The 10,833-nt window shown below is 35.8% G+C and overlaps 1 protein-coding gene across 8 annotated transcripts in view; it reads left to right on the top strand.

Annotated features, from left to right (window-relative positions):
* Positions 1-1,125: 1,125 nt before the first annotated feature.
* LOC127856551 (uncharacterized) overlaps positions 1,126-10,833 on the top strand; it is a 29,096-nt gene continuing 19,388 nt past the window's right edge. For 2 of the 8 annotated variants that reach the window (XM_052392843.1, XM_052392840.1), the window contains exon 1: positions 1,126-1,487. The gene's annotated coding sequence lies outside the window, so the exon portion shown is untranslated. The remainder of the gene's footprint in view (positions 1,488-10,833) is intronic. The other 6 variants (XM_052392841.1, XM_052392838.1, XM_052392835.1 and 3 more) reach the window with 4 other exon arrangements.

The raw sequence follows: 10,833 nt of genomic DNA, 5'->3' as shown, positions 1-10,833 counted from the left end.
AACCATTGATACATATCTGCGTAACTTTCAATATAAATTCTTATCTCGAATAATCCCAACAAATAAATTTTTAACAAAATGCGGACTGAAAGAGTGTAGTTTGTGCGAGTTTTGCCAATCAGATATTGAAACAATTGACCACTTATTTTGGGAATGCGCTTACATTCAAGAATTATGGACAAAACTGCAGTACTTTCTAAAACAAGTGAATATTGAAATAAAATTAAACAAAGAAATGGCTTTTTTTGGTATTATCGACAAAAAGGTTTACAGCGATGTTTTAAATTTTATATTAATCTTAATAAAAACATTCATATTTAACATGAAAATAAAAAAATGTATCCCAAACTTCAACATTTTTCTTAATTATCTTAAGATAAAAATACAGACAGAAGCAGAAATTGCCAAAAATGGATCCACTTCGTTAGATATTTTGCAACCAATACAACTTAGATAACCTCTTTGAATACATATGTGCCCATAGTATCGATAATAGTATGTTTTATTTTTTTATATTTTAAAAAAAAACGTCAACCAAAAGTATATCCCAATTAATAATTAAAAACTTTTTTATTATGCTCTGAACATGTTTAAAAATGTTGTTATTTTTTCAAGAACCGTCTAAACACATTGTGTATTGTGTGTGTGTGTGTGTGTGTGTGTGTGTGTGTGTGTGTGTGTGTGTGTGTGTGTGTGTGTGTGTGTGTGTGCGTTGGTTTATATCACACATCGAGGTACTTCATAGAAGTACACAGCCACACTTCGAGGTACCAAAAATTAGCGAGGTACTTTTCCCTAGACCTCGGTACGTGTACCTCGCCAACCGCTTGTAAAAACCATTGTACACAATTTCCGCTCGTTTCTACGGGTACCTCGGTATAACGTTGTAGTACTGGTTTGTGTGTCAGAGTGTGACCCCACACACTTGACATCCATCTCAGAAGCTTTTTTGGTTCCCGTTTCGAAAACGAGCGCGCGCAGATAAATCTGGAAACCAGTTACTGACCTATTTACCGAGTAGATTGGTTACCTCCCCTTATCTATCGTTACTCCCTATATAGAGAGGACCTCGGTGAATCGGTCAGCAACTGGTTTAGGTGAGTTACGAGCACACAGTTATTTTCAACAGTATTTTTTCTTAACATAAAAGAAATAAATAATGACATCGTGTTTTTATGTAATAATAAATAACAGTTAATTACTCGTCATTTAGTAGATTTTCTCCTTACTTTAATCGATCATTATTTACTGCAATTCTTACAAGAAATAAACAGGACAGTCGTTTCGCGCTAGTTTTTATACGTTCAGTTGTTTACATTTTTTCTTACACAAAAGAATGTTTCTTTCAGTGTTTCTAGTGTGTTAAATTTAATAATACTCTAACACTTTGTTCTACAGTGATGTATGTTCCAGCTGGTAACAGTGAATTTATGAAGAAAATAAGAAAATAAGGACTTTGGTCGCCCAGGAAGAAAGTGGTTTTAAAGGTGAAAATATGTGATTATTTACTCTTTTTGAAAGATTTCATTACAACTGGTTCATGTATCACTGAAGTATATGCTATTTTAATTATGCATATAGCTCCAAACTTAATATAGAATGCTTTTATAAGGAATTATTCTTTAACATTACCCCACCCACTTTGACCATTTCAGGAAGTGATATGTCCTTAAGCCTTGGGCTAGTTCTGGGTACCATAACTTAGGATTTTCGCATTTTATTAATTTTGACTGGCGCGACTTTAAAGTTATGGATCAAACCCGTAAGGAAAGTCAACCAGAAATTCCCGTAAAGTTGACAGTTAACAAAGACCGGTCCAAAACAGCTTTTAAAAGCAGTTATTGGCCCAAATCAACCACATTATCAGAAAGATCCACATTTTTCACATTTAACTGATATATTCTTTCACAAAATACTATCTTAAACATTTAAAACTTATTCTCTGCTCAACATATCGAGAAAAACAGTGATGCAACAGACATTTTCCAAATGTGAATCCAGAGCTCCAGATAAGGATTTGTGAAATTAGTAACGGTACTGCCACTGACAGAAAGAAAAGGAGTAACGCTTAAAATCAATTAGTACCTGTACTACCATATCCAAAAATACAGGTAGTACTGTACTACCCGTGTTCTTGAATATTGAAGGGTGTATAACTGACTTTACAGAAACATTTGCAGCAATTATAATAAATATATGTAGCTTCTTAAACAGTTACTGTATAAGGTTTTCCATTCTGAATTATGATGCAAATACAACTACACATTAAAACTCATGACTAATAATATTTCTTCATTTTTCTTGACAAGAAAACACAAGCCACCTAGTAAGCTAAGTAAATGAACACTTATTTCACTGTCTCCTCTGTTTCCCATCGTGTTTTCTAACGTTTAAAGCCACCGATGCAATCAAATCGTTTAATATTGGAGCGACAATGTCTTTTTCTGGGTTTACAGATTTAATGTCAGGATGATTAGACGACACCGTATGTAGTCATTATATGACAACAAAGTGTTGTTTTGAACTCCTTTTGGTTAAACCAGCATTACATTGCGCGCAGACATATTGTTTTTGACGGATTTATAAGTTACAGGAAATCACGCGACAGAATAGGCATTAATATATGAACCAAGTCTACAACTTTTCGGAAATTTAAATTAACGAAAAGCGCCGTTAGGTTAGAGACCAACAAATAAGCCTCGCAGACGTATCGGTACGGCCAGATTGTTTTCGTAAATGCGTAAAACAGATATTAATGTCGTAATTGTACGTCCAGTTTATAAAAATAAATGCGTAACTCTTCATGAAAAAGACGTATTTCCGACTGTTCGGCCTTTATCTGGAGCTCTGGTGAATCTCCCGAGATTTCACGGTCATATGACGTTATTTCTATTTTTAGTAATATACCATGTGCTCAAGTGTTTTCAAATTCAGATAGACATTTCCCGGTATTTTGAATTATTCTTGCTTGTTTTGTTAAAGCGGGTATATACGATTTTGTCAAATATTTATGAATTTATATAAAATGTTTAAAAAAACTTATTATATATATATTTCAATATAAATTTTAAAAAAAAGTTAAGAAGAACATGTGTCGAAAAATGCGAACTAAGCCAGATATTTAATCCTGAAATTGAAAACGGCTGTACAGCCGAATTCACCAGCATGTATACCAGACATGTACGACGATGTGAATCTAAACTTAGTTTAACGGTTTATTTGAATTCCTGCAACGATATCTATTCATACTACACACGAACACTAACTCCGATCCTAATACAAAGACGAATGCTTCGGTTATTTTAGGAAAATATGTACGTCACAATCTGCTCGGGGCGCTTATTGTCTTTGCTGCATTTTATGAAATTCGGCTTTAATGTATAATTTGTCTTACCTATTTTGTGTTATTGTCACATATTTTATCAGTATATTACAATTAAACACATATAAAAAAACGTAAATACCCGCTTTAACAAATTGTAGTGTAAATTCAAACTCAAAAGAAAAATATTTAAAATAACCTGATTCACTTTGAAATCAGTACTTTAATCCACCAGACATAAGTTGTTATTCACAAATAATAAATATCAGAAAACGAATGTAATGTTTACCATTTCAGAAAAAATTACAAGGTCGATCTAAACGTATCCAAATGAAAACTCGTCACGTGACAAAGCAACAATGGCGTCAAAATTGTGAATTTCAGGCTGATGATAGTTATTTTCATCTATTGTAAGATGCATTTGAAACATTTGTACCTTAAAATATGCCTCCATGCAGTAATTTATATTCATTCACCAATATATGTAAAAAGTATCCAAGAAAATGAATTGTCTTTGATTTATAGCATGACATAAATATGTTACGACTCTGGTTGACTTTTGATATGGGGTCAGCTTCAGCGTACAGGTCTGTCAATACTATATAAACTGTACGCTTTTCTTTAGCAAGCCTTGGGCAAGATCGGAGTGAATCAGATGTGATGTTTTCACTCCCTAAATCAGACATGGCTAAAGTTCGTTGCATGTCGGACATTGCCAACAAAAAAATTAAAGATGCCAACTGTGAAATCCATTATCATCTGACTTACTGTCCGGTAATTTATAAAGTGTTAAACCTCTGTTGTTTTCACAACAAGCCAGTTACCAGTTCCTGTTTTTAGCTCGGCATTTTCGGAGAAAACCCGAGGTATTGTCATAGCCAGCTTGTCGTGTCGTCTGCCATCCGCCGTCCACGTCGTGCTAAAACCTTAACATTTTGTTAAGGTTTTGAACATTGGCTCTAAAATCAAATTGCTTCCACCTACAACTTTGAAACTTCATATGTAGATGCACCTTGATGAGTTCTACCACCACTCATTTTTGGGTCACTAGGTCAAAGGTCAAGGTCACTGTGACCTTTAAAAAAGATATAATCTGACAACCTTTCATTTATTCAAAACTTCACCCGTAGCCAAGCGTGGCACCGGTTATGCGGTGCTCTTGTTTTGGATTCGTTGCCATATGTAAACAAGTGAGTTTTTAATACCAACATTGTGTGTTGCTCAAAAAATATTTTTTGAAAATGACGCGATGTGTTAAACAATCTTACATTTTCGGTGAAATTTGGTATAAGTACTACCCATGAGTGCCTTTGACAAATTAAAATAACAACTGCTCAGTCAGATTGAACGCATTCCCCACCACCAGTCTGAAAATAAGAACATAAATTTCAATCTTCATGGTGTGAAGAGCGCCCCAATGTTTGTCACAAACTTGTGATACCTCATTGCACTGGAGTAGTTCTGTAGTCTATAAAGCGATGAAAAATGTTCAATTTTGTGGTTGTCATCATATTGAAAATGTAATAGTTAAGTTTAAATATAACCAGAAAAGATCTTGGACAAATGCACAGATGTCCTTAAATATTTCATTCAGAAACATCTATGTTACAAAAAAATGTATGCCCTCTATAACGATATTAATTAAGTCTTAGTTGACGGTGTTAAAGTTAATATTTAAGCCCTAGTATTCTGTTACTTTAAAGAGGTTTACATGCCAACCCATACATGCTATTCTAGTGTTCCCGATCACAAAAACGAAAACTCGCGATTAAATCATGCAGCTGGATATTTAAGTTGAAAATGTTAAAGAAAATGGTGAATGTAAAAAAAAAACACGTTTTACTATAAGCGTATGAATATTCCATACTTAAAAAAAACACACGGAACCTACTTCAGTGTACAGGTACCTACTTCTGAATGTTATCGACATAAATGCCACATGGGGGTAATAGAATATTCGATTTCTGCGAATTTTAACAATTTTATGGGTTAAAAAATTAATTTCCCCACATGGTAATTGTGCATGTTGCAACAAACCACGTGCAGTAATTAAGTATAGATGTTCAACTCAGTACATGTAGTATTTTAGAATAATAAAATATATCAGAATTAATGCACAATGTGACATACGGTGTAATGGGAAAGTATTGATCCATTATTTAAAAAAGTACGTCGCTCTATGACTTACACATCGCAGAGCATGTATTTGAAAAGAGCAAAAAAGCACTAGACTCCGTTGTTTGACAAATACATTCGTAAAAAATATTGGTGAGAGGAGCTTGGGTGGGGGGGGAGGGTATGGCAACACCCTCCTTGCAAGGACCTGGGCCTCGTAAGGAAAGGCTCTCACATTGTATATTGTTAGTGTCAATGCATGAAAATAAATAAAAATCAAATGAACAAACATTAAATGAAGCACTGAATTTGAGGCGAAAAATACTTTATTTAAATGCGGTTTGATTGATTGATAAATAAGATTCTTGTGGATACTAATACATTTATGATAATAATTATATTCTTCATTCTTTCTTTGTTTGTTACACACACAAATAAACGTCTACACTCATATTTCCAGAAAATTATCAGAGTTATGTGGGTTATCATCTTAACGCTGAAATTTGGCTTCTGCTTTTTTTTCTTAACACTAACCTACATGTAGTACATGTTTTACAAAGTGAGCTTTAGTGGATGGTGAGATTATAATGATCTGAGATTCTTAGGTCGGAAAGCATACAAGTTGAAAATTTTGAATATTTGTCACACAGGTTTAAAATTATATCCCTGTTAAGTCAAATGCCTGTTAAGTCTATGCTGTACTGATTATAGTCAGGTCTTGAAAACATAATTGCATAGGAATAAGAAGAGTTTACGTTTTTAGACATGTTCCTTAGATGTGCCATATAGAGCTGTGATGGCTCTCTTGTTTTTGTTAGATATGTTGTTAAAACAAACCTGGCTCATCAAAGTGCAAAACAAATTTTCAAAGGGTCTGTTACACGAATTAACTTAGAAAACAGCTTTCTAAGTAATTGTTTTTAATACTGATATTGATATTTGGGTGTTTCTTTACTAGCAGATGATGATGGGGTTGGTTCTAGAAATGAGCCAATCATTATTTCCTGAAAACAATTCTTCAAGCTCTCCTGGTTCCAAAATGAGCCCAAAGGCCAAAGCTTCAGTGGTCTGTCTGAATATTATATTAAAAGAGGTCATAGATCATGAAATTTTGCCCGATGAGCTGGCTTTGCAGACCTTTAAGACATTTCTGGTCTTTCTTCCATGTATTTCATTCATATATTTTTTATTACCTTTACAATAGACTATGGATACCTCTGTCTGTATGTATTCAGTTGAGTCCATAGCATTCTACTGTGTGTGTGTGTGCCTGGTACCTCACAGTGTATTAGCATGTCAAGATGTCAATCCTTATCAACTTAAAGTTTTACAATTTTTGTGAATTTGGTGGGTTTAAACCCTTATTAGGCGGTAAAACCAGTCGGTGTCCTCTGAGAAGGTGGTTACTTCAGTTATGCCTTATGAATGATCCTTTTGTGAACTTCTTGATTTAAAAAAAACGGTTTGCAGGAGCAGAACTCAATTAATAAACGATACAATTCAGTAACATGGCAGATAAAGAATTGAGTGATTCTAGAAATGACCCATCCAAATTGATCCAATATGCTGAAAAGAACTCTTCATTCAAACTCTCCTGGTTCCAAAAGAGCACCAGAGGTCAAAGTCTTAGAGGGGCGTCTGATTATTGACGATGCTGGAACAGCAGCGTCCAAGGTTTGATAACCAGTAAATTTGCTCGTTGATTTTCATTGATAACATTTTCCTAGCAGAGTTGTCGTTCGTGTTGATTAAGGTAAATATCAATAGAACAGCATATCCTGGGGAAACAGATTCAATAAGTGTATCAGAACATTAATTTCAAATTAGTATTTTTACATCCATTTTATTTTTATGGACCAATGAAACAACTATATATAACTATATATTTTTCTCTATTTTGTTTGATATTTGTTCTCGATTTAGTAAATAAATTTTTTTTTGCGTAATTGTCCGTCCCACTAGCGCAGTGGTAAAGACGTTCGCTTTTTCACCTTTACGACACCGGTTCGATTCCCGCTGCCGGCGCAATGTTATATTTTGTATGTTTTGTGGTCACCATTCCTGACAGTTGTTTTTTTTTACAGAAAATCTCATCCCCCCCCCCCCCCCCCCCCCCCCCCGCAGCATTTGACCATATAAAAAATTAAAAAGTATTTCAGTACAAAACAAATAGCTGGAAATTGCAGCTATCATTCAAAATTCGTCACAACTGTCGTCAATCTAATCTTATTAGGTAAGAGTGCTGGACACACTCCGAGTCCCAACATTATGCAGCCTCAGCGTGGAGGTAACTCATTACCTTGGAAAAACACAAATACACACACTGGGTGCAGCCTAGGCGCGTATAGACTCAAACAAGGCAACAAACTCAAGTGCGGGCACAATCATTTAAAATTTACATATTGAATACGATATTCTAACAGAAATTACACAACCACCTAAGTGTACATACCATGTTTGATATTTCGTTTGATTGTTAGATTTCAGCATATACATGTATAAGGTCATTTCGCTATTTGTTAACTTATCAATATTTTCGTGGGCGAACTCGGATAGTCAAGTGCTCATACGATTGAGCTCACATGGTCCGGCTATGTGCTCATACCTACTTTCGAGAATCATCATGAATGTATTGCCATACTTAATGAACAAGAATGTGACCCGCCTCCCAGTTTCGCTCAATGGGTCAAGTTACCCACGAGTACTACTTCCCCGTACCCCTAAACTTTTTTTCGTACCAAAAATGTTTCGTACGCAAAATTTTTTTGTACCAAATTTTTTTTCGTACCCAAAATTTTAGTACCCAAATTTTTTATCGTACCCAAATGTTCGTATCAACATACACAATTGTGGTGATATAGATAAACTTAAATTGATGTTTTATATCCATCCTCTTCAAAAGCATCGTCACACCAGTACTGCCAGTACTTTGATTATAATAAGTGAGATCAACGACCATGATAATTTGACCTGATGAGCTGGCTTTGCTGACCTTTAAGACATTTCTGGTCATTATTTGCTCCATGTCTTTTACTGATATTCTTGTTACCTTTACGGTAGACTATGGATACCTTTGTCTGTATGTAATCAGTTGAGTACATAGCATTACTCTGCATGTGTGTTTGCCTTGTACCTCACAGCGTATTAACATTTCCAGATGTCAATCCTTAAAAAATTGCATAAATATTCCAGTAGTGTGTTTGTTAGTTTAAACCTATTTAATTTAGCTTGATGGCATAGAAAGCCACAGGCTTATTGAAACGCTCTTGAGTCCGTTTCCTGGGCCTAGAACCAGTACTTGGTGTCTTTGGGGAAAATCTAAAGAACACTCCCATTGTTTGGATCGAACTTGTGACCTCCCTGTTGATAGGCAGACACCATATCCATTACACCATGGTGACCTAGTATGTATTTCTTTTGACCTTGCAGTCAAGGATATCCCATGAAAGTGCAACCACTTATTTCTAATGGGGTCCTTTGGTTTTTGCTGAAGAGACAGCAAGCAGAAGAGACAGTATTGGGATACAAGGGATCCGGTTGCGATACCATAGCTCTTTGCGAATAGATCCCTTGGTTCTTTTACGTGCTCAGTGTATAGCACCAATACACGCGAGCATTACCTGGGTTTCATACCAGTACATCTCTAGTTGGCTGGGAAACACTTGAAGCATTTCTGAAATTTCCAGTGCCCCGGCCGGGAATTGAACTGGGGACCTCTGGAATGGTAGACCAGAGTGTTACCACTCGACCACCGCACCACCTTAGTGTGTTTGTTAATCAGGGTCTCTGCTGTGGGTTTGAGTCCCACTGAAAACAGAAAATCATGTAAAAACGTTCTTTGCTTACTTAAGATGGTAGTGATATAGCACAACTGGCGAAAGACGTCGGACCGCGGACAATACGACAATAGGTATATGTAAAATAATACAGACTGTTTTCCGTTTATTTTACTTTGATAGTTTTTAGCCGGATTTTTTTCGAAAAAATCTCGGCTTATAGATTGATGTTGTCGGGCGGGCGGGCGGGGGGGCGGGCGGGCGGGCGGGCGGGCGGCGTGCTCGAAAATGTTAAAGTTCTTATTTCATGGTATAACTTTGGTATGCTTGGACCTAGAGTCTTCAAACTTGACATGAAGGTTGGCCAGGATTAACAGATGACCACTGGTCATTTCAAGGTCATTCATTTGAAGGTCAAGGTCACTGTGACCTTCAATATAAAACATGTTAAAGTTGTTATAACTTTGGTATGCTTGGACCTAGAGTCTTGAAACTTGACATGAAGGTTGGCCATAACTAGTTAGTAACCACTGGTCATTTCAAGGTCATTCATTTGAAGGTCAAGGTCACTGTGACCTTGAATGTAAAAATGTTAAAGTTCTTATTTCATGGTATAACTTTGGTATGCTTGGACCTAGAGTCTTCAAACTTGACATGAAGGTTGGCCAGGATTAACAGATGACCACTGGTCATTTCAAGGTCATTCATTTGAAGGTCAAGGTCACTGTGACCTTCAATATAAAAAATGTTAAAGTTGTTATAACTTTGGTATGCTTGGACCTAGAGTCTTGAAACTTGACATGAAGGTTGGCCATAACTAGTTAGTAACCACTGGTCATTTCAAGGTCATTCATTTGAAGGTCAAGGTCACTGTGACCTTGAATGTAAAAATGTTAAAGTTCTTATTTCATGGTATAACTTTGGTATGCTTGGACCTAGAGTCTTCAAACTTGACATGAAGGTTGGCCAGGATTAACAGATGACCACTGGTCATTTCAAGGTCATTCATTTGAAGGTGAAGGTCACTGTGACCTTCAATATAAAAATGTTAAAGTTGTTATAACTTTGGTATGCTTGGACCTAGAGTCTTGAAACTTGACATGAAGGTTGGCCAGAACTAGTAAGTAACCACTGGACATTTCAAGGTCATTCATTTGAAGGTCAAGGTCACTGTGACCTTGAATGTAAAAATGTTAAAGTTGTTATAACTTTGGTATGCTTGGACCTAGAGTCTTGAAACTTGACATGAAGGTTGGCCAGAACTAGTAAGTAACCACTGGACATTTCAAGGTCATTCATTTGAAGGTCAAGGTCACTGTGACCTTGAATGTAAAAATGTTAAAGTTCTTATTTCATGTTATAACTTTGGTATGCTTGTACCTAGAGTCTTCAAACTTGAAATAAAGATTGGCCAGTACTAGAAGATGACCACTGGTCATTTCAATGTCATTCATTTGAAGGTCAAGGTCACTGTGACCTTAAATGTTAAAATGTTAAAATTGTTATAACTTTGGTATGCTTGGACATAGAGTCTTCAAACTTTACACGAAGGTTTGCAAGCACACTTATATGACCACTGGTCATTTCAAGGTCATTCATTCTAAGGTCAAGGTCACTGTG

Source organism: Dreissena polymorpha, chromosome 13 (genome assembly GCF_020536995.1).
Source record: "Dreissena polymorpha isolate Duluth1 chromosome 13, UMN_Dpol_1.0, whole genome shotgun sequence".
NCBI lineage: Eukaryota > Metazoa > Mollusca > Bivalvia > Myida > Dreissenidae > Dreissena > Dreissena polymorpha.
Note: the sequence above shows the minus strand (reverse complement) of the source record. Positions and strands in the feature narration are given on the sequence as shown.